Source organism: Macaca thibetana, chromosome 7 (genome assembly GCF_024542745.1).
Source record: "Macaca thibetana thibetana isolate TM-01 chromosome 7, ASM2454274v1, whole genome shotgun sequence".
Lineage (NCBI taxonomy): Eukaryota > Metazoa > Chordata > Mammalia > Primates > Cercopithecidae > Macaca > Macaca thibetana.
Window position 1 is genome coordinate 2,957,566 of NC_065584.1, and position 27,025 is coordinate 2,984,590.

General features: G+C 47.5%; 2 protein-coding genes across 27 annotated transcripts in view; one reads left to right on the plus strand and one right to left on the minus strand.

The window, feature by feature from the left end:
* SIVA1 (SIVA1 apoptosis inducing factor) overlaps positions 1-27,025 on the minus strand; it is a 692,134-nt gene that overhangs the window by 269,028 nt on the left and 396,081 nt on the right. The gene's annotated exons all lie outside the window — the stretch shown is intronic.
* The window catches only part of ATP5MJ (ATP synthase membrane subunit j), an 819,915-nt gene that overhangs the window by 237,507 nt on the left and 555,383 nt on the right, over positions 1-27,025 (plus strand). Inside the window, exon 1 of one of the 26 annotated variants that reach the window (XM_050798492.1) lies at positions 747-750. The exons of the other annotated variants lie outside the window; for them this stretch is intronic. The gene's annotated coding sequence lies outside the window, so the exon portion shown is untranslated. Of the gene's footprint in view, positions 1-746; positions 751-27,025 lie in introns of those variants that run through there. 26 annotated transcript variants of the gene reach the window in all.

Genomic DNA, 27,025 nt, shown 5'->3' on the forward strand with positions numbered 1-27,025 from the left:
TTGGCCGCTGGCGGATCACCCGGCTCCCTCCGGTGCAGCGGCCCCATAGGGGCCTCCTCTCTGCCTGTTCTGGGGCCTGGCCGCAGATCTTAGAAGCCTGGAAGGGGTAGATGCCAGGTTTGGGAGCACCCTGGCCCCTCCTAGCCCCTGGGCTTCCCGGCTGCACTTCACATTTCTCTGAGTTCCTGCTGGGCCTGGGTCCTGCTCTCGGTCCAGGTCACTGAGTGGCAGCTCTACCCACCGCCACACCTGTCACACTCCAGTGCCCTAAATGTGGTGTCTGGACATAACCTCTCTCAGGGCTGAGTGTTTGCCATCCTGAGGGCTGAGAAGTAGCATCTCAAGGAGCCCCCTTGTCTCCCATGGCTGACCCATGGAACCCTAGCCCCAGGGGCCAGGGAGGACGCACCAGCAGACTGGAGGCCCCAGCTGGCAGGGCCCAGGCAGCATGGGTGGGGGACTGGGGCCACTCCACAGGTCCAAGCAGCCTCTAGTTGAGACCCCAGAACATCCCAAGGCAGGCAAGCCAGCAGATCCTTGACTACTGCCCCCTACATCAGCATCACCAACGTGGAGCTCCCTGCCCTGTGCGGGACAGTAGTCCACGCAGCAGTCCCTGACCCTCTGAGCAGTGCTGCCAGGGCACAAAGAGGTTCTACTCCAGCCAGGGTGAAGGGATGGTGCCTTGGCTGTGGCCCTGTCAGCTCCAGAGGGCACCCAGGGCAGAGGCTCGCGGGGTGAGCCAGGGGGAGAGACACTCACAAAGCTGAGTGCTGGGCGGACCGCGGGCGTCTGGGGAGTCCGTGTCATCTCCAGGGGAACGGAGTGTGGCTGCGTTTATTTCCGCAGCTGGGCCCGGCGCCTCTCGGGAGCGATCTTCTCCGCGGGAATGAAGTGCCAGCCACACGGGGCCCCCTCCTTCCAATCCCATGATTGAGTAGCTTTGCACAAGCCCTGGCAGGATTTGATCATCCTAGAAATGAGATCGCTCGCTCGTCCCACTCGGAGGAAGCTCAATTAACGGCATCAGGCGCGGTCAGCCCTTCATCAGCGCAGGACAGTGGCACCCCTGAGCCACGCAGCAGTGCCAGGCCTGCAGTCCTGACAAGGGGGTATGAGACCCCAGCCCTGAGGCGCCACGGACAGCCCTCTGACAGGCGATTCAGTGTGGGACCGCCGCAAAACCACGCAGGCTGGGCAGGCTGCGCACCTCCCACCTCTTCCCGTTTGCCTAAAAGTAAGTGAAGATAAAATTGAAGAAATCCAAAAGAGAATGTCTGGGGTGATTCTGGCTCCATGCCTTGGGGGTTTCTTTCTGTCTGGAGGGAGCCCAGTGCCTGGAAAGGCTGCTGCCTCCATGACATGTGGCTTTTTAACCAAGAGCAGGCAGGAGGTTCATAGGCAGGGGCCATGGCCGTCCTGGGGCTCATGCAGAAAGGCGGGACCTGCCTTGTTCCAGGGTCCCCGTGCCTGTCCCCGCCTGCGTCTTCCAGCACAACCTGCCTGCCCAGGAGCCCCTGACAGGAGCCCGGGGCCTTGGGGTCCCTCCAGTCCTGTGCTAGAGAGACCCTGTCCCCTGGTCCAGGCATGCAGGACCACTGGTGTGGGGGCTCACCAGTGGTCCTGGTGGCGCGCTCCTGGTGGCGCGCTGCCTGTGGGCCGGGGGTCAGGGCGGGCTCTGGCAGGGAGGGTTCCCTGGGGAAGGGCTGCAGAGGGGCCAGCCGAGGCCTGTTGAGGAGACAGTTCCCATGAGAAGTCTTAGCCGCCTTTTCAAGGCGTCGGGCACAGCGGTACGACAACTTTCATTTTAAGTGCCTGAGCCTCAGTTTCCTCCTCTGTAAGATGTTGATTCTACTGTTTCATACCTCCCAGGCTTTTGATCAATGCAGATTTCAAAGGTTTTTAGTACATCTACAGAGCTTCACCATCAAACCATTACCATCATCTGATGTTAGAACCTCACCACCCCCAAAAGAAACCCCCATATCCATCACGGCCACTTCCCATCCACCCCATCCCCAGCCCCTGGCGACCACGAAGCTACTTTCTGTCTTTAGCGGGTTTGCCTGTTCTGGGCCTGTTCTGTTTGCTTGTTCAGGACCATTTGCTCTGTGGCGCTTGTGATTGGCTGCCTTTACCCAGCGCCGTGTGCTCAGCCCCTGTTAGTGTGTGGTCGGTGCCTCACTGCTGGCTGCCAAATCACACTGAGGGCCTCCCATATTCCTGCCGGGTTCCGCCCAGTGGCTGCAACCTTCTACATTCCCACCAGTGGCAGGTGAGGCTCCAGTTCCTCCATGTCTTTGCCAACACTCGCTATTTTCCCAGAGAGCAGCTGGGGATGCGGCCATCTCCTGCCTCCGGGATCCCAGTTCCGTTTCACCTGCATTTCCAGCACAGCCTGCCCAGCAGCCCTAATGGGAGTCCAGGGCCTTGGAGTCCCTCCTGTGACCCTTCCTTCCCTCCCTCCTTCCATCCCTCCCTCCCTCCCACCCAACTTTCTTCCTTCCTTCTTTCCTTCCCTCCCTCCTTCCTTCTTTCCCTCTTCCCTCCCTCACTCCTTCCATCTCTCCTTCCCTCCTTCCATCCCTCCTTCCCTTCTTCCTACCTTCCTTCCCTCCTCCTTCCTTCCCACCCTCCTGCCCTCCTTCTTTCCTTCCTGCCCTCCCTCCCTCCTTCCTTCTTTCCTCCCTCCCTCCTTCCTTCCCCCTTCTGCCCTCCTTCCTTCCTTCCTGCCCTTTCTTTCTCCTTCCTTCTTCCCTCCCACCCTCCCTCCTTCCTTCTTTCCTTCCTTCCTTGCTTCCTTCCATCCTTCTCTCCCTCCCTCCCTCCTTCCAACCCTCCTTCCCTTCTCCCTCCCTCCCTCCTCTCTTCCTTCCCACCCTCCCTCCTTCTCTGCCTCCCTCTTTCCCTCCCTCCCTCCTTCCTTCCCCTCTTCCTTCCTTCTTTCTTTCCTTTCTTCTCTCCCTCCCTCTCTCCTTTCTTCCCTCCTTCGCCTCCTTCCCCTTCTTCTCTTCACCATCCTAAAGGGTGGGAAGTGGCGTTGCTGTGTTTTGGTGGGTTCTCTAGTGACTAATGGTGTTGAATCTTTCCATGTGCTTGCTGGCCATTTGTAGGTCTTCTTCGGAGAAATGTCTTTTCAACTCTTATGCCCGGTGCCTGGTTGGGTTGTCTTTTTGCTGCTGACATGTAGCTCCTAGGAGTTTAGTGAGACTTGAATGTAGGGCTAAGAGAGGGCTCACAGCAAGGACGCAAGCTCTGGGCTCTGGAGGCGCACGCTGTGTGTGAGGGGACCGTCTTGACCTCCCTGGAAGACATGGAGCCAGGAGCCCTGTTCGCCTCTCTTGGATCCACCAATGCCAGTTCCTGTCTCGTCGCCTCCTCTGTCCCTGGCTCCCTGGAGCCCCCGGTACCTGAGTGTGGGAAGCAGCTCCTCTCTCTCCAGGCTTTCTGAGGTTTTGTCCACACTTTGCAGAAAAGGCAGGGCCGGGCCCGACTCCAGGGTGGCCACTGACCAGGCGTGTGACTCTTATCACTGGGAGAGGGGTTGACATCCCCGATAGCATTGTTTGCCTGACAGTCTGAGAGTCGCCTCCGACCCCAGGCTCTCCGCAGAGGCAGAGAACACAAATCAACCTAGAGATAGTTACCTGCAGAGCCGCCGGGGGGAAGCCGATGGGCTGATGAATGCTCAAACAGCTTCCAGACACGCCCGATGCAGGGGAGGAGGCTGGGCCTCGGCTTGCCCCCAGCCACCCTTGGCGCTGCCCCCAGGGACACTGACCAGGTCTGTGCCTGGGTGCCCAGGCGTGTTTGAACAGGCTGCTTTCCTATTCCCAGGTCCTAGGCCTGAGGGCTTCCAGCAGGGACCCCAGCAGCCCCGGAGAAGGAGGCTGCCCTGATGGCTAAGCCCCACGGAGCTGCCAGCCTCAGGACACTCAGGCGGAGCTGTGTACTGAGCCGGTGTTAAGAAGCCTCTGCCATCCCTGGAGAGCCGACCTGTGCCTCTCTGCTTGTTTACAACATGGCCATTGATGGAGGGACAGGGGCAGGGGGCAGAGGCCCCTCTCCTGGGTGCCTCAGCCCTTCCCTGCCTTCACAGTCAGGGGCCCTCCAGCCGGCTCCTGCACAGGCCCAGGCCCAGGCTCTCTTCCCAGGCCAGGCCTGGGTCAGAGGGTGCCTGCTGCCTCAGCTCGAGGGCCAGTACACTCATGAGGCGGCCGTCCCCAGGCAGGTCACTCCCGGGTGGTCTACTCCTTCCTTCCATCAGAGGCTTTCCTCCCTCTGCCCTTCCCCACCTGCATGGTCCCCTTGACGGGCTTCCCCACGGAGGCCACAGCTGCTGTCTGCCTGCACATGGTCTCGCTGCCATGCTACTGCCCATGTTTCTGCCTTCGTCACCATCACTGGGCCTCGTGGGGCCTGTGGGGACCAGACGCCGTGGCCTTCCCGTCTGTGCTCAGCTGCCTCCCACTGTGGGCCTTTTGGGAAACCCTGCCGGCCACCTAAGCAGTGTGGTCTCATATTCCGCAGCTGAGTCGACCTTCCTGATTCACGGAAGTGAATGAGCTTATTTTAATTTATTACCTCTTTAGAGACCCCATCTCCAAAATCAAGCACATTCTGCATACCGGGGTGGGGGCTTTCCCGTAGGAATCTGGAGGGACCCAGCTCAGCCCCTCCGTTTTCAGTTTCAGGGTTATTTTTCCTGATTCTAAAAACAATGCTGTGGGTAGAAACATGCTTGTTCTTACAACTTGGCAGACTAGTGCCTTCATTTCTACAGAAACAAGTGCAAGGACTCTGTAAGGGGCTGAGCTGGGTCCCTGCAGTTTCCTACGCTAAAGCCCCCACCCGGGTATGCAGAATGTGACTGTGTTTGGAGATGGGGTCTCTAAAGAGGTAATAAATTAAAATGAGTTCATTAGGGTGGACCCTAATACTAGTTTCTCTGTAAGAACAGGAGATTAGGACACAAGTGGGCGCGCACATGCACGAACAACCATGTGAGGACCCAGGGAAAAGACCACGTCACATGCCCAGGAGGGAGGCCTCAGGAGAAAGTAGCCCTGCCGCCACCTTGACCTCGGACCTTCAGCCGCCGAGAGTGTGTGAGAACCCCTTCCTCCCGTGAAAGGCACCATCTGCACTGCTACGCTGTGGCTGCCCAAGCGGACACTACAGATTGGGATTTGGGAGTTAAAAAGCATAGACGGTGTTTCTTTGAACTGACATTTCTAGATAACTTTCCAAAAATGCTGCCAAATGTCCGCTTCCCAGCAGTAGCGATGCACACTCTCTCTTCTAAGAATCCTCCCCTGTAATCGGTTCTGCTGCCCTTTCCTTTTAATTTGCTGGGCAGGTGGGTTTTAAGTGACAGCTCCTTGTGGCTTTAATTTGCATTTCACTGATTACTGGTAATTTTGAACATTTCTTATATGATGTTAGCCATTTGGATTTTCTCTTCTGTGAATGTGTATTTTTTTTTGACCCTTTTTCTATTGGATTTTTTTTCTCAATTTGTAAGCACTTTTCATATCTTACTGATAATAGCTTTCTCACTGCTGTTTTCATTATAAATCACTTTTTGTTTCCCTTTTTTTTTAAAATTTTATTTTCTGAGATGGAGTTTTGTTCTTGTTGCCCAGGCTGGAGTGCAGTGGTCTGATCTCAGCTCACTGCAACCTGCACCTCCTGGGTTCAAGCGATTTTCCTACCTCAGCCTCCCAAGTAGCTGAGATTATAGGCGCCCGCCACCACACTCAGCTAGTTTTGTATTTTTTAGTACAGATGGGGTTTCACCATGCTGGCCAGGCTGGTTTTGAACTTCTGACCTCAGGTGATCCACCTGCCTTGGCCTCTCAAAGTGCTGGGATTACAGGCATGAGCCACTGCATCCGGCCCACTTTTTGTTTTTCTAAACTTATACTTTGTCTGTTGACTTGGTTTTAGGTATCTATTCATAGATGAGTTTTAAATTGTTTCATAGTCCATCATACTTATACTTTCTTCTAAGAATTTCTGAGCTTCCAGTCTTGCCTAATGAGGCATCCTTATCCTAGATGGCACGGTCTTCCAGATTTTCTTGCAGTATTTTCTTTTTATTTTACTTTCTTTTACATTTAAGTCTTTAATCCACTAGAATTTAGTTTTGATTAAGATGAAGGAGTGGATCCACTTTTATTTTCTTCTAGATGGCAGCTGGGTGTGCTAGACCATTAATTAAATGGTGCTTCCATTTACCCTGAAACAAATGAAGCTTGATCTTACCTTCTTGCTTATCCTGAGGTCGTTTTCTGGTTTTCTGTCCCATCCCGTGGGGTGTTGTCAGTGTGTGTACAGTGGCAGGGCTGTCTCATCTTGCATGAGTACTTATCCTCCCATAAAAACGTCAACATAATTCTACCCAACAAGGCCACACCAAAACCCCTAAGACTCTGTTGGGAATCTAATGAAATGGCACTTGACTAAAAGATACATTTCAGGAGAATTGACATTTTTAAACTGAAAGTTCTTATCCAGAAAAATGTGTCTGCTTTGTGTCTTTAAATAAGATTTTATCATTTTTTTTTCCATAGGGATTGTGTCAGTCAGGTTCTGACCTGGAAACCAGAAATCACTCTGGATCTTTCAAGCAGAGGGAATGTAATGCAGGGAGCTGGTCGTAGGGGTTACTCTGTATCGTGGGGAGGTCACTCGTCATATTGAGACTCTCGTAATCATAGTGAGACGCTCAGCCCCATTTGGGACCACGGAGAAAGGGGCTTTCAGGTGGAAGCCCACAGCCACCGAGGAGACCCAGCTGCAGCTGGAGGTGCCACTGGGACAGAGAGAGGGAGAGGAGGGCCTTGCGTGTCTTTTCATCCGACCCTTCAATCTTGGGTCAGCACCGCCCATTGGCCAAATCTACTGGGAGACAGAAGGGAAGGGAGCCTGGAGTATGGAGCAGGGCAGGACAGGAAGTGGTTCCGAGTGGCAGTGGGCAGATGCTGGGCACACAGTTCCCGGGTCCTGTTCCATTGCTCCCTAAGTAGCTCACGGTTTTGTCACTGTTGTGAACAGACTGATTCTTCCCCTTTCCAGATGCCTATCATTTGAAAAGAGATAATGCATTGGTTTCTGCCTAATTATATGACATCATCTCATCCTATCACATTGTCTTTTTAATTTTAATTTTAAAATACAATATCTGGGTTGTGAAAACTAATAGCTGTATCTTTTCCACTGCTTAAAGTATGTGTTTCATTTTTTTGGCCATTTGCATCTGCTTGAACCCTCAGTGCAATGTCAAATTAGAATGGTGGGCCTCCCTTGCTAAGTTCTGGTTTTAACTGTATTAGTTTGGTGTTTCATTATTTGGATATCATCTGTGTCAGGTGGCCAAGTCATCCCTAAAGGGAGCATGGCGGCGGCTGTGAGGTCAGCAGGCTTCACTCCCATAGACCTGGCTGCCAAAAAGAAGCCAAGAGGATTCAAGACAGTTTGTTACTCACACAGACAGCAAAGCCACGACCAGTGCAGTGTCGGGTCCTGGTGCCCCTAATCCACAGGTCGACTAAACAGAAAGGTCTGGTGATGGCCGACTTGAGTGGTGGGTCACTCTGCCATTGTGGAGTCCCCTCTAAACTACGGCCAAGCATTTGTACAGACTACACGGAAGCCGGCAGCTCCACATGACAGGGGAGTGGCGAGGAAGAGCTTTGTGCTCAACAGAAACCGGAGAGATGGATGAGCAACCCTTGGAGATATTCTCACACGGATCGGGGGCTGCCCTCGCTGACTCCTCCCCAGCCTAATCTCCCTTTGCTTCAGGAGGAATCACTCCCAGAACTCAGCTTAGACTGTGGCCAAGCCTCCTCTAGGAGGCCTATAAGGAGATGTGCAACATGGTAGGGGCACCATGGGAGAGCCATTCCCCTACAAACAGCTGCTGGGTTTAGAGATCTCTTTTTTAATAGTTTCTTTTAAGTATTACTTTTCTCAAGATTTTTTTGCAGGACCGGTTGCTGAGTTTCCTCAAATGCTTTTTCTGTGTCTATTGATGGGATCATATGGTCAATGGATATACTAAATTTTGTAGCTAGTTTCTTGGTATTGAACTACCCTTGCATTCCTGAAAACTAATACATAATACTTGGTCATAGTGGATTTTTAGAAATATATTTCTGGATTCCATTTGCTAATGTTTTATTCAGATTCTTTTTACATGTATGTTGTGAGTCAGTTTATAGTTATCTTTTTCTGTTCTCTTTTAATAATTAATGATTAAAGTTTCACTTATACAATTAAAATTTCCCATCTTTTCCCATGTCCCAGAATGTTCAAAATAACATTGAAATTATTTGTACTATTATATAGAGAAAGCCAGCTTTGACCTTTTTAAACCTGGTGACTTTTTTTAAAAAAAGAAACAGTTTCATCAAGGTATAATTTGCATACCATGTGAGTCACCTAAAGTATACATATTGATGTGTTTTAGTATATTCACAGGGTTGTGCAACCATCATCATAATCTAACTTTAGAATATTTTTGTTTCTCATAAAAGAAATCTGTTATCCATTTACAGTCATTCATATTCCTCTCTGCTCACTTCCAAGCTCTAAGCAAATTGTAATCCGTTTTCTGTCTCTATGGATTGGCCTGTTTTAGACACTTCATTACAAATGCAATCCTATAATATGTGGTTCTTTGTTACCAACTTCTTGCACTTAGCTTGTTTTCAAGGTTTATCCCTCTCAACATTTTGTGGAATGCATTGGTATTTCATTTCCTTTTCATTGCCAAATAATATTTCATTGTACTGATATAATGCATTTTATTTATTCACTTATCGGTTGATGAATATTTGAGTTATTTCAGTTTTTGTCTATGATGAATAGTTCTGCTATGAAAATTTGCATGTAAAAATTGTGGACATGTGTTTTCATTTCTCTTGGGTATATATACTTAAGAGTGGAATTACCAGGTCATACAGTAAATCTATGTTTAACATTATACAAAATTACCAACCTATTTCCAAAGCAGCTGCAGCATGTTGCTACCCCATCAGCTTCCAGTTCCTTCATATCCTCATCTGCAGCTGTCATTATCTGTCTACTCGATCCTAGACGTCCTCAGGATGTGGAGTAGTATCTGGTTGTGGTTTTGGTTTGTACCTCCCTGATGAGGAAAGATATTGAACAGCTTTTCACGTGCTTATTGACCTTTTGTATGTTTACTTTGAAGAAATGTCTATTTAAGTCCTTTGTCTCCTTTTAAATGGTATTGTTGTCTTTTTGTTATTGAGCTGTAAGAATTTTTAAATATATAGTGGATATAAGGCCTCTACCAGATATGTGATTTGAAAATATTTTCTCCAATTCTATGGTGTTGTACTTTTGCTTTCTTGATGGTATTATTTGTAGCATAAAAGTTTAGATTTTGATATGGCCCAGTTTATCTATTTTTGGTTGATGTTTTTGTTTGTGCTCTTGGTGTCCTATTTAAGAAACCATTGCTTAACCCAAGGTCATGAAGATTGACTTTTATGTTTTGTTCTGATAATTTTGTAGTTTTAACTCTTTTATCTCATAGACATTGAGGTTTACAATCCATTTTGAGTTTTAATTTTTGTGTATGGTATGAGTTAGGAGTTATTCATTCTTTTGCCTGTGGAAATATAGCTGTTCTAGTGCCATTTATTGAAGACTCTTCTTTCCCCCACTTAACTGTCTCAGCAGTAGAAAACCAATTGACTATGAATGAAAAGATTAATTTCTGGACTCCAAATTCTATTCCATTGATCTGTGTGTCTGTCTTCATGACAGTATCACATTGTCTCGATTACTGTTGCTTTGTAGTAAATTTTGAAATCAGGTAGTATGAGTCTTTCAACTTTATTCTTTCTTTTCAATCTGTTTTCTTTGCTATTCTGAGTCCCTTGTGTTTCCAAATGAATTTTAGAGTCAGTTTTTCAATTTCTATAAAACAGTCAGCTGGGATTTTGATAGGGATTGAGATGACTCTGTAGGTCAATTTGGGCAGTACTGTCATTTTAACAATATTCAATCTTCTGACCTATGAACATGATATGTCTCCATTAATGTTGACTGTTTTCAGTTTATTTCAACAATGTTTATAGTCTTCAGTGTACAAAGTTTACACCTATTTTGTTTAATTTATACTTAAATCTTTTGTTTTGAATGCAATTATTAACGGATTTTTCTCCTAATTTTATTTTCAAAGTGTTCATTTCTCATGTATAGAAATATACTGATTTTTGTCTTAATATGTTAATCCTGTATCCTTCAAATTTGTTTAAGCCATTTATTAGCTCTAATAATTTTTATTTTGTGGATTCTTTGGGGTTTTTTAAACATACAAAATAATATTATTTACAAACAGAGATAGTTTTACATCTTCTTTTCTAATCTGAATGCTTTTATTTTATTTTCTTGCCTAATTATCCTGGCTAGAAGCTCCAGTACAATGTCAGATAGAAATGGCAACAGCAGACATCCTTGTCTTATCCTGTCTGTAGAGGGCAAGGCTTTAAATCTTCCACCATTAAGTATGAAGTTTGCTATAAGTTTTTTGTACATGCTTTGTTTTTGTTTTGAGATGGTGTCTTGCTCTGTCATCTAGGTTGGAGTGCAGTGGCGTGATCTTGGCTCACTGCAACCTCTGTCTCTCGGGTTCAAGCAATTCTCCTGCCTCGGCCTCTTGAGTAGCTGGGATAACAGGCATCTGCCACCATTCCCGGCTAATTTTTGTATTTTTAGTAGAGACAGTGTTGCTCAGGCTGGTCTCAAACTCCTGACCTCGTGTCTGCCCACCTCGGCCTCCCAAAGTGTTGGGATTACAGGTGTGAATCACTGCATCTGGCCATGTACGTGATTTTTATTGAATTCGGGAAGTTCCCTTTTATATCTGGTTTGTTGAATTTTTTTTATCAAAAAATGTTGCTTGTTAAATACTTTTTTCGGCATTGAGATGATAATATGATTTTTGTCTTTTATTCTATTAATATGGTGTGTTACATTAATTGATTTTTTAATGATAAATTAACCCTGTACTCCTGGGATAAATTCCACTTGGTCATGATACGTAATACTTTTTGTATGTTGCTGGATTTAGTTTGCTAGTATTTTTTTTTTTTTTAAAGAATGTTCCCATCTCTATTCAGAAGAGAATTCACTAGAGTTATTTATTTTTTTTCCTTATGATATTTTTGTCAGGTTTTTGTATCAGGTTAATACTGAACTTATAGATTGATATTAATTCTATGAACATTTGGTAGAATTTGGCAGTGAATCTGGGACCTGGGCTTTCCTTAATGCGAAGTTTTGTTTTGTTTAGTTTTGTTTTTTAATTATAATTCAATCTCTTTACATGTTAGAAGTCTATTAAGGTTTTCTATTTTATCTTGAACCAGTTTCAGTAGTTTTCTCTTTCCAGGAATTTGTCTATTTCATCTAAATTGTCTAATTTGATGGCAGACAGTTGTTTATAGCATTCCCTTATTTTCCTTTTTATTTCTGTAAAGTCAGTCATCTTATAGATTTTAGCGGCTTGAGGCTTCTCTCTTTTTTTTCTTGGCCAGTATAGCTAAAGATTTGTCACTTCTGCTCATCTTTTCAAAGAACCAAACCTGTGTTCAAAAGAACGAAACTTTAGGTTTTGTTGACTTTATTGGTTTATATTCTTTATTTCCTTTATTTCTCCTCTAATCTTTATTATTTCCTTCCTTTTGTTTTCTTTGGGTTTACTTTACTCTTGCTTTTCTACTTTCTGAGATTGGAAGGCTAGGTAATTAATTTGAGATCTTTCTTCTTTTAAAATATAGATACAGGTATAAATTTTCTCTGAGCATCTTTATTTGCTTTTTTGCATCTCGTAAGTTTTAGTATGCTGTGTTTTCATTTTTATTCATCTAAATGAATTTTCCAATTTCCCTTGAAATTTTCTCTTTGACACATTAGTTACTTAGAGGTATATTATTTCCCACTATTTGTGAATTTTAAATTTGCTTTTATTATTGATTTCTAATTTAATTTCATTGTGGGTGGAGAAAATATTTTGTATCATTTAAATAATTTTAAGTTTATTGGGATGTACTTAATTGTCTAACACAAGACAATTGTGTTTAATGATCTATCCCAAGGAATGTTCCATGTGTACTTGAGAAGAATATGTATTCTACGGTTGCTGGTGGCATATTCATTGGTGTTTTTAGGTCTAGTTGTTTACAGTGTTGTTCAATTCTATTTCCAAATTGGTCTTCTGCTTTAGTTGTTCTGTTCATTATGGAAAGTGGGGTATTAAAGTCTGTAACTATTACTGTTGAATGATCTATTTCACATTTCAGTTCTATCAGTTTTATCTCAAATGTTTGTGGGCTCTCTTGCTAGTTGCATATATGTTTGTAATTGTTATATCTTCTTTATGAATTAACCCTTTTATCATTGTGAAATGTTCCTTTTTATCTCTAGTAACCTTTTTGCTTGGTTGTTTTTGACGGAGTTTTGCTCTGTTGCCCAGGCTGGAGTGCAGTGGTGTGATCTTGGCTCACTGCAACTGCTGCCTCCTGGGTTCAAGCAATTCTCCTGCCTCAGCCTCCCAAGTAGTTGGGATTACAGGTGCCTGCCACCATGCCTGGCTAATTTTTGTATTTTTAGTAGAGACAGGGTTTCACCGTCTTGGCCAGGTTGGTCTCAAACTCCTGACCTTGTGATCCACCTGCCTCAGCCTCCCAAAGTGCTGGGATTACAGGTGTGAGCCACCACACCTGGTCACTCGTTTGTTTTAAAGCCTATTTTGTCTGATCATAGGAAAGCCACTCCAAGTGTTTTATAATTGCTGTTTACGTGGTGTATTCTTTTCCACCCTTTCTTTCAACCCATTTTTATCTTTGCATGTAAAGTGTATCTCTTGTAAAAAGCATGTAGTTCGATTTTTTTTTAAATTTTTTATCTTTTTTTTGGATGGAGTCTTGCTCTGTCACCCAGGTTGCAGTGCAGTGGTGTGATCTCGGCTCACTGCAACCTCTGCCTCCCAGGTGCAAGTGATTCTCATGCCTCAGCCTCCCAAGTAGCTGGGATTACAGGCACGTGTCACCATGCCTGGCTAATTTTTTTGTATTTTTAGTAGACATGGAGTTTCACCGTGTTAGCCAGGATGGTCTTGATCTCCTGACCTTGTGATCTGCCCACCTCGGCCTCCCAAAGTGCTGAGATTACAGGCGTGAGCCACCGTGCCCAGCCTCGATCTTTTAAAAATTCAATCTGACGATCACTGCCTTTTGATTGGATTGTTTAATTCTTTCATATTTAATGTTATGATTGATATAGTTAGATTGATATCGGACATTTTACCTTTTTCTATAGGTTGCTTTTCATCTTTGTTACATGAATTTTTCTTTATTGTTTTATTTTGTATTAAGTAGATATTTCCTAATGCAACACTAGATATCACTAATTTCTAATTTCTTAAATAATTTTTACATTGTATTTTGAGGTTTTTTTTTTTTTTTTGCTGTTTCCCTAGGGCGTATAGTATGTATCTTAATATATCAGGTTTATACTGACTTATTTCCAGAGAAATATAGCTTTACTCTTATATTTCTCAATTCTCTCCCCATTTTTGATGCCATTTAGAGGCCCAACAATACACTTGTATATTACATATATTGTTTTATGTAATTACTTTTTAAGTAAGGCAAGAAAATATAGGGAAAGTATGCAATTATGCAGTCTTTTGTAATTACCTATATAAGTACCTTTACTGACACTTTTATTTATTTGTGAGAATTTGAATTACTGTCTTGTGTTGTTAGCTTTCAGTCTGAAGAACTTTCTTTAGTATTTCTTGTAAGGCAGATTTGCTGGCAATAAATTATCTCAGTTTTTATCTGGAAATGTCTTTATTTCACCTTTATATTTCAAGATGGTTTTGCTGGAAATAAGATTTTTGGTCGACAGTGTTTTGTCTTTTGACACTGACTATTTCATTCCACTGCCATCTGGCTTCTATTATTTCTAATGAATTTAGTTGTTAATCTTATTGGTGTCCCTTTGCATGAATTTTTTTTTTTTTCTCTTGCTGTGAGGACTAAATGGGGACTGTTTTTCTCTTGCCCAAATACCTATCTAAGGGGACTGGGGAGTCATGCTCTACAAACCATAAAAATCTCATCAGACAGGTTTTTATTAAATGTGGCTTGCTTTCCACTTGACTTTGGTATAATATCATATGACAGATAGCAGACTCTAAAGGAAATATTAAGAAAAATATTTTACCACAAAATATATTTCTTTAACGTACTTTGCAATGGCTGCCACTGTGCCAACAGGTTAAAATGGCCCTGCAAAGCCATCTTTTATGGGGACAATTTGCAGCTATAGAGAATCTCCATGAATATAACCAGGTATTTTCCCTTCCAGGTGTTCTCAGATCTTGGAGAGATTAATGGAGAGCCTGACACCTTTAAAATCTGAAAAGAGTCATTCACTAGTTATTACATCTCTGAGAACTGCCACCCATGAGGCTTCATCTACATAATAAGAACCTGGCCTCCAAAACTCCCTAATCTTAACTCAGGCATTCCTTTCTTTTTTTTTTTTTTTTGAGACAGAGTCTTGCTCTGTCGCCCAGGCTGGAGTGCAGTGGCCGGATCTCAGCTCACTGCAAGCTCTGCCTCTCGGGTTTATGCCATTCTCCTGCCTCAGCCTCCCGAGTAGCTGGGACTACAGGCGCCCGCCACCTCGCCCAGCTAGTTTTTTGTATTTTTTAATAGAGACGGGGTTTCACCATATTAGCCAGGATGGTCTCGATCTCCTGACCTCGTGATCCACCTGTCTCAGCCTCCCAAAGTGCTGGGATTACAGGCTTGAGCCACCGCGCCCGGCCCATTCCTTTCTACTGATTTCGAGTCCTTAGACAATAGCTTAACTCTCTCAACCAACTGGCAACTGAAGAATCCCCTAAACCCACCTATGACTTGTAAGCCCCAATTTGAGATGTCCCTCCTGTTCCGGCCAAACCAATTGCATCCTTCTCATATTGATTTATTGTTTTACCTGCAATTCCTGTCTCCCTGAAGTGTGAAAAACCAAACTATAACCCGACCACCCCAGGCACACTTTCTCAGGACCTCTTGAGATTGTGTAACCTGGGCCATAGTCACACATGTTGGTCCAGAATAAACCTCTTTAAATATATTTTTGCAACATTTGGATTTTTCTGACGTCACTGCTTTCAAAATTTTCTGTTTGTGTTTGTCTCTAACGTTTTGATGATGATGTGTTTGGGTGTGTTTCTCTTTGTTTTTATCCCACTTGCCATATTCAGCTTCCTGGATGTGAGGCTGGTATTTTTCATCAGATTTGGAAAGTTTTTAGCCATTGTTTCTTTGAGTACTTTTCCCGTCTTCTATTTCTCCTCTCCTCTGGCACTCCCAATACATGCAGGTCAGGGTGCTTAGTGGTGTTCCACATTTCACGGAAGCTCTGTTAGTTTTTTTCTATCTATTCTTCAAATTGAATACTTTGTATTGATTTGTCATTAAATTAGTTCATTATCTCTTCTGCCAATTCAAATCTACCATCAAACCTCTCTAGTAAATTTTCCACTTTAAGCATTATACTTTTAATCTCCAGAATTTCCACTGACACTCCAGTCACAATAAGCGCACCCAGTGCCCACATCTTGGTTTCTAATATCTTTCTCTGATAAAAGGAATCAGAAATCCTTAGACAAATGGCTGATTCTAGGGCTAGGGTAGGGATTATACAAGAGGAGCCTAGAGTGTCGTGTAGTGCCAGGAGGTAAAGAAGTGTTTAAAAACCCCACAAGAATGAGATTATGCCAGAGGGACACAGGAACCAACTGAAAGAGCTCCCAATAGCCAAAGCTGGAATAATCTGAGCAACAAAATAAAGCACATGCAATGCAAAATAGGAGATCGACACCATCCTGGCCAACATGGTGAAACCCCATCTCTACTAAAACACACACACACAAAAATTAGCTGTGCGTGGTGGTGGGCGCCTGTAGTCCCAGCTACTTGGTCAGCTGAGGCAGGGGAATCACTTGAATCCGGAAGGTGGAGGTTGCAGTGGGCCGAGATTGTGCCACTGCACTCCAGCCTGGGTGACAGAGCGAGACTGTCTCAAAAAATAATAATAAATAAATAAAAATAAATGTTCACGAATCCTTACTAATATATATGTGTGTATATATGTATATATACATATATATCTATAAAGTGGTGTATATATATGCATATGTATTTCTAATGTAGATTGCCTAGTGATACTTTTATCTACATTATCATAAGGCAATCTACATATTTATGAGTAAGCCTTGTAAGTCTTCCAAGTTGCTGCCGCTCTCAACCTCTTTCTACTTCCCCGTGTCTGGAGCAGGGAGGACTCAGCCCACCCAGGAGCCAGCATCCCTTTCAGAAGAGGTGGGTAGGTTGATTTGAGAAGGGAGGGACACAGCCATGCTTCCAGCATCCCTCTTCCACGATTTAAAGTGGAAAGTAATATCAGACACCCTAAGTCTCTACCCTTGACTTGAAAGAAAGGGACCAGTGCCACTAGGAGGGCCAGGTGGCCAAAGCCACCTGCCTCTGGAGCTTTTCAAGGAAGTTATGCCTCCAGTTCTGCCAAGGACGACGTGTCTCTAAACATCAGTCAGTTAATATTTTGTGAGTCACAAATTCTGCAACGAAGTGACATAAAGGGATAGCTTTTCTCTCCCACAGCAGTGACCGGTCAGGGACCACTGGAGCAGAGTAATGAGAATGGCTGAAGGAGACACCCGGGGATGCTCGGAGCCGCCCCCCAGAGCATGGTCCAGACACCTCCACGGCGAGTCCCAGTGTCAGGAGCAGGCGAGGGGAGGCCCAGGGAATAACCAATGAATCACAACGTTGTAAGTCATTTTAAAACCAATTTATCTGCCAGCTCCTCCTTCCTTTCTTCCTTCATCAGCTCACCCTCAGCCTTGTGGCAGGCGTGTGAGTGAGTCAGACATGCTCCTGTGGCCTCGGATGCCATCCTCAGCCTCATGACTCCCAAATCGTTTTTATGCGCTGCTGACCTATGGCTGTGTCTGACCACTGCCCCTGTCAATGGTACCCCTAACTTCAGTGTGTGAATTCACCTCGCATCCTCTGCCCTGGACACACCTCTTCCTTTCGGGGTGGGGGGCATTGAGCAGAGGAAAGAAATATAACACAAGAGATGTCAGGAGTCCAGTCACAGCCCTGCCCACCCCATTGCTAGTCCCCATCGTCTGGGACATCCGAGTCATCGCAGGGCAGCAAGGAACGCAGTGGGTGCTGTGCTGGGCTGATGGTGTTGTGGGTGCATTGTCCTACAGGCAGAGTGGATGACAGCCACTCAGAGGACGCAGGCCCAGCATCCCAGCGTCGGGAGAGAATGCACTTGGAAAACCCAGAGAGGCCCTCAGATCCCTAGCCCAACAGTCACCAGGTTGCCTATTTGGTGGAACAGATGTGTATGCATCAACCTTTTTGCTCTGGAGAGAAATACGGCCTCCTATTCCCTGGGTCGGTTACTATTTTGATGGAACTACCGCCCTATAGGAGGCTTTTGGTAATAGATACCTGGATAATGGCTCCACTCTCTTCCTAGAATTTTTTGTCCATTGAGCTATGTGTACATGTGGGGGTGGCGGTCATCAACAAGAGCCAGTAGTCAGCAGAGGGTGGGCACAGGGCCAGCGTGGCTGGCTACACCAGGGGTGAGGGTGGGGAACCGGTTGCAGAATCAGTTATGACCAAGCAGGCTTTGTCCTGGGAACATAAGCATAAAGTATCACTAGGCAATCCACTTTTATCATCAGCCTCATCAGCAAGTCTCAGGAGAGAAGCTTATGGTCATCTCAGAGGATGTAGCCCAGGTTTATTTCACCCTCCTTCCCAGCAGAGGCTCTAGATAACAAGAGCTACAAGGATGACCTTAGCCTGGTAAAAGGCCACCACAGCAGCCTGTATCAAACCTCAAGCTTCCTGTGAAACTCCAGACGCAGTCCCATCAAAGTGGAAAGCAGGGAGCTGACTCTCTCATAGCCATCACTCATCATGGTCTGATGATCCAGCCAACGTTACAAGACAAGATGGAAAAAAGAGGAGTGAGGATTGGAAAGGAGGAGACATAAATTTTCATATTTTTTGGGTAGACAATGTAACTTTCTACATAAAAATTTTTTAAGACTTTACAATGAGAGCTAATGAGGTTTAATATAAGAAGATATAAAAGTCCACAGCATGGCTATGCAATAGCCAACACTAATTGGAGAATGTAATAGAAAAAACACACCATTTGCAATAGCAATAAAACACTAAGGTATTTAGAAATAAGTATAATAAAGATGTGGGACATCTTAAACGAGAAACTAATAAAATTTTATTAAGGGCTATAGACAAAGATTTAACTAATTGGAAGGCTACATCATGAATGTAAAAACTCAGTTTCAAATGTTCAGTTCTCCTGTAAAATAATCAATAAATTAAATGCCATTTCATTAAAATCCTAGCAGTATTTTCTCATGGCACCTGATAAGGTGGATTATCCCTTCACATGGAATAGTGGAGGACCAAGGATGGCGAAGACAGGTTTGAAGAAGAAGCAGAGGTTAGAGATATTTTCTCTGACAAATAGCCAGAGATTTCCTCTAGAGTTTTGATAAAGATTATTCAAGAATAAACAGATCAGCGGAACAGAACAGAAATGCAAAAGCAGACCTTCACAGAGTGGAAGCCTGGTACACACCACAGGGATCCATACATCAACAGGAACGGGGGTTTGTTGGCCAAATGCCACTGATAGAAAGGTAAAATATTCATATTATTATCTAACACTACACTGGTAATAAAGTTCAGATGGGTTAAAGTCCTACATACGAAATGCAAAACTTTAAAACATTCAGAATAAACTATAGTGAAATAGCTTTATGATGTCAAAATACAGAAAAGTTCCTTTTTTTTTTGAGACGGAGTCTTGCTCTGTTGCCCAGGCTGGAGTGCAGTGGCTCACTGCAAACTCCACTTCCCAGGTTCAAGTGATTCTCCTGCCTCAGCCTCCTGAGTAGCTGGGATTACAGGCACACGCCACCACATGGGGCTAATTTTTGTATTTTTAGTAGAGACGGGTTTCACCATATTGGCCGGGTTGGTCTTGAACTCCTGACTTCAAGTGATCCACCTGCCTCGGTATCCCAAAGTGCTGGAATGACAGGTGTGAGCCACTGTGCCTGGCCCAGAAAAAGTTTCTTGTAATACATACAAACATAAACCCCATAAAATTGAAGTTTGATAAAGTTGACTGTGTTATGATTAATAGCTTCTATACAACAAAAGATGCCACAAAGCTGAAAGTCAAAAGACCAGCCACACTCAGGAGGAAATATTTGCTATAAACGTAACAGACAGATGATGATTATCCATCTCATATAAAGAGCTCACACAAATCAACAAGACAAATAGAAGTGAAGCATTTATGAATAGAGTGGAGCCCTGGTATGTCATTTACCAATCCCATTTTCTTCTCTCTTTGACAGCCTTACCAATCTTGTTTGAAATCTTTACTACAATGTATCCTGTTGTTTCAGTAAAGATATATATGTTTACATATGCAAGTTTACTGTGTAATGAACTAAGTGAAAACCAGGCAAATGATACAAACTCGCAATTAACAGAGGAGGAAACCAGACACACAATGACCATGAAAAGATGTAGCCTCTCCCCAGGTACCAGGAAAATGAAAATTAAAGTAACCTTTAGTTTTACAGTCATCAGATTAACAAAGATTAGGGATCTAAGAGTAACAAAGCTGGCAGTGGGCGAGGGAGCGCTTAGCCCATGCTAAAGGGAAGGTTCATTGGCTCCACCCTTCAAAGAGACATTTGGCTATTCCTAGGGAAGCTGGAACCAGGCATGTCCCTCCACCAGGCAAAGTCCCTCTCTCCTAGACTAAAGACCTTGTTGCATGTTTGCACAAAAAGGGTTCCCCCAGCAATGTGCGCTGCTGCCCCCCTTCTGACAGTGACCCGTCAGAGCAATGAGGGCTGGTGAGTGAACACAGGCTATACATCCATGGCATATGTGTACTAAGTACTATTCAGTAGTTGGTCTGTTATACACATGATAGACCAGTGTTCATCATCCAGCGTGTATAAAGAACTCAGTAAGACAGAGCCATCTGCAACAGTTGGTCCTGCACAGAAGCAGACCAACCTGAAAATGCAATGTTGAGTTAAAAAAGAAACAAGTGGCACATATTATAAGCACCGTGGGGTATGATTTGTGTAAAGTTTAATACTTTACACAAGCATATCTTTACCAAACTACAGGATAGACTGTGGTAAAGATATCAAACATGATTGAGAAGGCTGTGGAGGAGAGAGGAAAATGGGATTGGTGAGTGACATACCAGGGCTCTATTCATAATGGTTTACTTCTAAAAATGATTACCTAAAGCAAACATGGCAGAATGCTAATATTTATCATGTCCAGGTGGTGGGTTCAGTTCATATTATCCTATGTAATTTGTTCTGAATGTTGGAACCATCCCATAATAAAACACTGGGGCAAAGAACACAGATCATGAAGAAAAACAAAACCTAAGAAGAAATACAAGAAAAAAAAAAAGATGCTAGGGTCACTGAATAGGGTGGGAAAGCGAGTTAGTGCAGTGAGGACAGGCACGAAAGAGAGAAACCGTCTCAGAAGCAGGCAGGGGAGACTGCTGGAGGCGGCGTCAAGGACATTTATTCATTCAACAAACAATCACTGAGCACTGTGAGAGTCAGGCCCTGGAGACTCAAGGTGCCTCCCTGCGGAGAGAGAGGCAAACAGCCAGGAAGAACAAGGCCAGAAGGTTTCAGATTGTGCTGCTGAGGGCTGTGCTTGGTGGTGCGGCGGGGACTGGACAGGTGGACTTGCTCTGTAGGGGTGGACCCAGGCCCGGGGCAGCAGGGGCGGTGCTCAGAGCCTGCCCAGCTTGGTGCCGGCAGTGGGAGCGGCCGATGCAGCGCTGGCTGCAGGGAGCTTGGCAGACCTGGAAGAGAAAGGCGCCCACTTGGCTGGGGGATGAGAGGAGGCTCCGGTCCTCTCCAGCCATGATGTGGACCTGGAGCTCTCGCTAGAGCCAGAAAAGGTGATCTCCATGGGTGTTGGAGCGGGGACATCAGGGCCACCCCGGACGTGCGGGGGAGCTGTGGGTAGAGAGTGAGCTTCCTGGGGAGTGGGAAGCCCAGCCAGGAAAGGGAGCCTCAAGCTTTGGGAAACATCAGAGTGGCAACCTTATACCTTGGCTTGGCCTCGGAGCCACCGGGAGAGCGGAGGAGCGTGGAGATAAAGGCGCTTAGGGAGAAGAGGGATCTGTTTGCTTCTACCTCCAAAGAAAAGAAAAGAAAAAAGAAAGAAGAACAACAAGAAATAGAGCAGAAAAGAATTCAAGCATGGATGGGTTTGGGTGGGGCTGGGAAATGGAGGGCTCCAAGCAGTAGAGCAGAGGGTCCAGTGCAGGGAGCATGACTGGCGAGGTGAGGTGGGAAGGGCTGGAAAGAAAGCCAGGATGGGTCCAGCCTGAATCACTGTGGCAGGGGTCCTCAGGGGTTGCCCAGGAAACTGCCACAATTCTGGAGTTGCCATCTGTAGTGGTGATGGGGGAGCGGGTGGAAAAGCTGGAGAAGCCACCAGCTGGTGGAAAGGCCTGGGTCCCCCCCACCTTCCAAATTTCACCTTGCTCCTCCTGTTGCCAACCTCACTGGAGCCATCCAGGGGCTGGGGCCTGGGAGTCCTTGCTGGCTTATCCCTCTCAACGCAGGGAAGAACTTGACATTGGGGAAATGTGGAGTGGGCATTGGGCCTCCCATCCAGCCCGAAAGATGCAGGAGAATGAAGACAGTCCCTGAAGCAGAGAAAGCCACGCGCCCAGGGCCAGCGGGGCAGGCTTTGTTCCGGGAACACCTTCTTGACCAATGCCGCACCCTGAGGGATGCCAGAACAGGGTCCTGTAAGTCTCCCGAACATGCTGATGGTGCTGTGCTGATTAAAACAACATTCTCCTGTGCAGGAGAAGTAGGCTGAACGGTGCTGAGTGAAAGGCATGGACCTGGTAACACTCTCATAGACCATGTTTATTTTCTGTAAAAATAAGATCAGATCTCACTGGTGACAAGTGCTGTGACCAGGACTGAGTTCTTTGAGGTTGCAGGACTGAGGTCTCTGTGTTCTTGCTGCTGTCGGCTCAGGGTCATTCCCACTTCTAGAAGCTGCTGTGTTCCTTGGTAAGTGGCCTCACGGCTCCATGTCTCGGCCAGCGCTGGAAGGCTGAGTCCTCTTGCTCTCCAGGGGGCCCTCCCTTTGCTCCTGGCAGGTGTCTGCTCACCCCCCAGAGCAGGGTTTGATGTCAGGCCCTTGAAGTCTTCAGTGTTCTCGGTGCCCTTGGGACCCTGAACAGACGGAGTGACCCTGCGGTGGAAAATCCTTGCTGCCCCGCGTCAGGTGTGTTCCTCAGACTGCAGGCCCGCGTGCACCCCGCCCGTGCGCGGTGGCTCCTCATCCCTGTCTGCTGGAGTAGGCTTCTGGGGGCCTCTTCTGTGGCTCAGGCGCTGTAAATGGTCGGACAAGAGTAGCTTGCTGAAGGTGGACGGCGCTTCGAATTTAAACTGCACAACTGAGTGCTGTTTCTTGGAGCATCTCAGGGGCTGGCCCAGGTGCCTCATGACCTCTGCAGTCTCCGTTACTGCTTTTCCAGAAACACTCTCTTTGAGATGCGTCCATGCATATTAAGAAAATCCATCAGCACCGTTTTCTTTAATTTTCAGTTCCTATTAGCAGTATTGACCAGAGGGTTCCCCAGGGCTGGGGGCAGGTGGGATGAGGGCAGCTCCCCTGGCTCAACCCGTCCATCTCTCCTGCCCGACTGGTGTTTAGATTATAGTTCAATTCCATTTTAATCCACTTCCAATTCAATTCCATTCCGTTCAAATCCGAATTCCATTCCGTTCCAATCCATTTTCATTCAGTCTAACTCAATTTCATTTCAGTCCAGTTCAAGTCCACATTTAGTTTCTATTTTGCTTAATACAGGTTCACAGACCTTCTACTGTGCCCCAGCCTCACGCTGGGCACCAAGAGAGGCAGGAGCTGGCGGGAGCCAGGGCAGAGGGACCCAGTGCGGAGATGTGGGGGAACAGGACTCACCCAGAAATGGCCACTGGAAGAAGCAGGAGCATGTAGGGGCCACAGGACAGGAAGTCCATCCCTGTTCCTTAATTGAGCCACCCGTGCTGGCGTGACCCCTGCTCTGGCCGGTGCTCTTGCCTGGACGTCATGGTGGTTTTCCCAAGCACATCCATGGCCGCTGTCCTGTGGGTCAAAGGCATGGCTGGGCCCGTGGGAAACATGGATTAAACGCATTGAACATTTCACTGCAGTCCTCCCCAGTGTCTCCTGGGCACTGATGGGCATTGGCAACTTCTAAGAAGGGACAAGTGTAGTTTCGGGGCCGCAGAGGGCAGAACCTGGCTGGGAGCCAGCTGGCCACTACTGGGCAGATGGGCAGAGCAGAGCTGCTGTCTCCCAGTGTGGAAGGAGAGTGAGTGTGTCAGGATTGCCTGGCTCTGGGGCACTTCCTGGGTTGGAGTCTCAGCTTTTGGGAGCCCCAAATGAGCCCCTCGTTTCAAGGCTGCCAGGGGCACACTTTCTGCCTCTCAGGATAAAACTGACAAGGAATTCGCCAAGTCCTGCCTGTTCAACCATGTGTGAGTGACGAGAGCTTGTGCTCACACACATCTGGTCCCTGGACTGCCATGAAGGAGGCAGAGGAGCGTCTGCATCTGCAGCAGCTCTGCCGGTGCCGCCCAGCACCCTTTGAGCTGGCCTGGAAATGGAGTCTGGTTCCACGGCTGCTCTCCTGGGATGCGGTGGCCAGGCCTGCCGGGATCCCACGAAGAGGCGAGTGGAGAAGCCAGTTCCCCCTGGGTTCTGTCCCTGTGGGGGCTAATGGCCACACTGCCCCAAAGTTGCATCTGGGACTCTTCGGAGCAGGAGTTGTTTGCATGAGAAATTTGAGGACGCAAACTCAATTCATCATTATTTATGAACCAGCTCAGAGGAGTTTATTACTCTGATCACTCACTAATCATTCCTTATAAATGTGAGGACTGACAAAATCCCACAGAATCAATAAAGTGGTAAGTTCCCGGTCTAAATCACGGTACCTAGGATTCTTGAGTAAACCTTTCGGTAATTTACAAAGGCTGTTGAATTTTATAGTAAGTGTTTTTCAAACCAAGCTGGATTCTAAACAATAATGACTTTTTAATGTGGCTCTGTGATTACATTGTCATCGTGAAATACGGGGGTCTTTGACTGCATCCGAAATGAGCCTGGTGTGAATTACTTGCAGGCACAGACCAGCACGGCCCTAGGTAAAGCAATCTTCATAAATTACCCTCCAATCCGGGTGGCCTGGCAGGCGAGGCCTGATGCCAATGTTTGCAACTCAATTTTCAATGGACAATTTGTAAACAAGCTCTTCCTTTTGTTCGGGGCAGTGGCCACAGCCGCCGCCTCTGAGTGGAGGGGCTGAGCTCCCCCCAGCTTTTCACGCACTGGCTGAGACTTTGTGTGAGTCCAGGACGGTGGCTGCTCTTCCACAGAGCTGCTTAAAGGGAAGTGAATGAAAGGAACCGACGCTGGGTGCCAGCCACGCGCCAGGTGCACATGGCCCACGTGGCGCCGTATGGGAAGCCAAGAAAGAAACTGTTTCCTCCTCCTAGAAAGTCTTGCTGGGCGGCTGCCCTCCAACAAACACACAATCCCCTCCCTCGTTCACTCTAATGATTCCAACACCCCTTCCCAGAGGGCTCAGAGTCCCCGCTGCCCCTGCACCTGGGGGCCCTGCCCACCCTGTTTCTGAACCGCTGAGACTCTGTCTGGGTGTCTCAGTGGGCCGGGGCCTGTGGTCCATACAGTGAGAGCGGGCTTCCCTCAGAGACCTTCAGCCCACCCCAGGGAACTGTGAGACATGGCTTGGGGGTAGCGGGAGCCATGGACGCTCTCAAACCCAAAGCCACCAGGCAGACAACTGAGCTTGGCTCAAATCCATGAACCCAGGTGTGGGCAACAGGACCTGCAAGGCTGGGTGAAGGCCTGGGGACTCCGGAGGCTGAGGTGGCTCGCCTGGGGCCACAGCCATGGGTGCTGGTGCTTGCCTGTCCCTGCCCTGGGGAGCCTGGGACCCTGGCCCAGGGACAGAGCGAGGCTCCTCAGCCACAGGGGCAGCTTCAGGTCAGGGACTGGGGGGTGATTAGGGCGGTTCCCACCTGGACTTTCACACCAGGGCCCTCGCCCCGGCCCTCTTACTGCCCAGCCTGGGAGCTCCAGGACAGGCCTTGCTTGCTTCACCCTGTGCCTGGGTCTTCAGGAAAGTTTGCTGAGGGCATTCATGCCCAGGGCTCTTGGGGGCAGGACTGGGATTTGCAACCCCCACCCCAGGTGCCTGCAGGTGCCTCAGTCCTAAGGGCCCTCCCGGCAGATGAGCTCACCCATCCCTGGGGCAGAGGGTCCCACTTCCTGGGGTGCAAAGTCACCTCCTCCTCGTAGCTCCGGATGCTTCCATGGCAACAGATTCTTCTGCAGCAGAGCGGGAGGGCACCCCTTCCCCGACCGTCTGCCTCCCAGCAGGCTGGTGGAGGGGCTCACTCCCATCCACATGGCTCCTGTGGGCTCCCACCTTCCTCTGGGTACCCTGGGTGCACCAAGGCGTTTTAGAAGGAGCTGCATCAGCTTGGAGGCGAGAAGGGCAGGAAGAGGCCGCACAGGTGCTCAGCAGGAGACGCTTGTGTCTTAGGACCTGGGTATTTAGAAATCTGTTTTACACAGGCTCTCTTTCTGATTTTATGTAAAGTGGGGTTTCACAGCTACACACATTTCTTCCAATGTTCCACTGGGGAGAACTTCCCCAGGACCCTGGGGCTCCAAACTCCACGGCGCTTGAGGTGCCTCCAGTGTGCAGTGGACGCTTCCCCCAGTGTGCGGTGGACGCTTCCAGGGTGCCCCAGGGTCCCTTGGGGGCTCTGTGGAGGCTTCTGTTTCTGAGAGTGGAGACCTGTGTTCATTCTCCCCTAAAGGCCTCCCTTCTGGTACCTCCCCGCCATTCGTGGCTGTTTTCAGAGGCAAGTTGGAAGTGGGGTGCAGCTGGGACTGTGGAAAGCACTCCCTGCAGTGCCCTAGGGGGTCTCTATGGGACACAGAGGCTGGAGTTGGAGGGGCTGGGGGTCCAGGGGGGCCCGAGGTAAAGGCTTCCTGCACCAGGGCCTTCCCCAGCACCTGCCACTGGGGCTGCTGTGGGAACCCGGTGGGGACGGCCTCCAGGCTTGGGGTCCTGATGACTTAGCTTTTGCCCTGATCCTGCCATCTGGGAGCTGAGGTTCTGCCTGGATGGCTGCCCCGAGAGGAGACCAGGCAAACCCCTGGTTCCTGGGGTGGTCTCCTGCAGCCTGTCAGCAAGATCCCCCCTGCCCTCGACGGGGATGCTGGGTGCCCTAGGGAGGCCTCAGCAGCCTGTTTCATAGCCAAAGATGCTGAGGCCTGGAGCACAGGGACCCCCACCTGAGGCCCCACAGCTGGTGAGAGGCAGACGGTAGGGTGGAGCCCTCTCAGTCAGATGCTGTCTGCCTTGTGGTACGGCTGTTGGGGTGCGGGGAGCTGGTTTGGGGAGGGGGTCCGGGAGCCACTCCACTGGGGTAGTTGCAATGCCCACAACTAAGCTCTTGGTACTGGGTCTGTTCTGTGCCCTGGGCAGTCGTCACCTCCTTCCATCCTAAAACCCCCTCCGAGATACTCAGTATCTTATCCCTGTTCTGTTGATAGGGAAACTGAGTCCCAGAGTCACCATCAATGGGCCGGCCAGATGAGCTTGGGTCCAGGCCCAGGCGGCCCTGCCTCGTGGGTGTGAAAGGCCTGGTCCCCACTGCCAGGCTGGCGCCCACTTACAGGTGGGG